Here is a 1690-nt window from a genome sequence, read left to right as displayed (position 1 = left end):
AGGAAGCACACTAGGAAGTTAAAACAAAAACTAGAATTTAAGACTAAAAATAAAGCAAAGGAGTTGTCTTGGGATTTAGAAGCATATTTTTCAGTTTCCTCATAGCTGCCTTCACTTCTTGATTCCTTCAGTTATAGATTATTGANTCAGTTATAGATTATTGGGTTCAGAATGGGAGTAAAGATGGTATAAAACACAGACAGGAGCTTATCTATAAGGAAACTGTTTAGTGGCCACATACAGATGAAGATGCATGGCCCAAAGAACATGAAGACAACAATGAAATGAGCTGTGCAGGTCGAAGCCTTAGATGATCCTTTTGAAGAATGATGCTGGATAGTGACCAGGATAATAACATAAGAATTGAATAAAAGAGTAAAGCAGGATAAGGCCATTATGCCACTAGTTGAGATCATAAAGAGGCCCAGAATGTAAGTGTCCACACAGGCCAGCTGGAACACCATAGGAAGGTCACAGAAAGAGCTGTCTACTTCATTGGGACCACAGAATGGTAATGTGAGAGCAAAGATGACCTGGCTCATCGAATGCATGACTCCTACAGCCCAGGAAGCCACCACGAGGGCAACACACACCCCGGGGCTTATGATTGAAGCATAGCGGAGAGGCTTGCATATCGCAACATACCTATCAAGGGACGTGGCCATAAGTAAAATAATTTCAGTGCCAGTAAAAAGGTGTAGAAAAAATATCTGGGTGATACAGCCATCAAAGGAGATGGTTTTGTGTCCAGTGAGGTAGTCTGTAATCATCTTAGGGGTGGCAAAGGAAGCAAGTGACCTATCAATGATGGAAAGTTTGGTGAGCAGGAAATACATAGGCCAGTGCAGGTGAGAGTTGGCTAGACCGTGATGACANAGGTGAGGGTCGGCTAGACAGTGATGACTGTGAGGCTGTTACCAAGCATTGTTGCTACATAAAACAGTGAGAACACCATGAAAAAAAAACAGCTGTAGTTCCCAGGAACTAGAGAGTCCCAGCAAAACAAATTAAGAAACAGACTTATTGGCCACATCCATTGTCCTGAAAACCTACCTATATCAAGGGGAAAAAAAGAGAAAGTATGATTCTATTTAAGCAAAAGATACAAGAATCCACTTTCACAGACTTTGGTTCCTCTATGAAAACTTATCTGTACTATTCTTTCTATTTTCATTGGTATGTTGGTTTGAAAGGNTATTCTTTCCATCTTCATTGGTATGTTGGTTTGAAAGATAATTATAGGATATTAGAGATCATAGCAAAATGCCACTGAAGTCATAGGTGTCGAAAATAACACTTCCTTTTTTGATATTAAATAGCAATCAAATTGAGATTATTGTATCATCCATGGGGCGCCTGGGTGGCACAGCGGTTGAGCATCTGTCTTCGGCTCAGGGCGTGATCCCGGCGTTATGGGATCGAGCCCCACATCAGGCTCCTCCGCTATGAGACTGCTTCTCCTTCTCCCACTCCCCCTGCTTGTGTTCCCTCTCTCGCTGGCTGTCTCTATCTCTGTTGAATAAATAAATAAAATCATTAAAAAAAGAGAGATTATTGTATCATCCAGAAGGCATATACTTATCTACATATTTGTCTATTTTTTTTAAAGATTTTATTTATTTATTCGGCAGAGATAGAGACAGCCAGCGAGAGAGGGAACACAAGCAGGGGGAGTGGGAGAGGAAGAAGC

The 1690-nt window shown here is 41.1% G+C and overlaps 1 pseudogene; it reads right to left on the bottom strand.

Moving 5' to 3' along the window:
• Nucleotides 1–43: 43 nt before the first annotated feature.
• LOC117797783 lies at nt 44–1037 on the bottom strand (annotated as a pseudogene).
• Nucleotides 1038–1690: the final 653 nt, after the last annotated feature.

Source organism: Ailuropoda melanoleuca, unplaced genomic scaffold, assembly GCF_002007445.2.
Source record: "Ailuropoda melanoleuca isolate Jingjing unplaced genomic scaffold, ASM200744v2 unplaced-scaffold13960, whole genome shotgun sequence".
Lineage (NCBI taxonomy): Eukaryota > Metazoa > Chordata > Mammalia > Carnivora > Ursidae > Ailuropoda > Ailuropoda melanoleuca.
The sequence above is the reverse complement of the archived record's forward strand: the minus strand, read 5'-3'. Positions and strand labels throughout refer to the sequence as shown.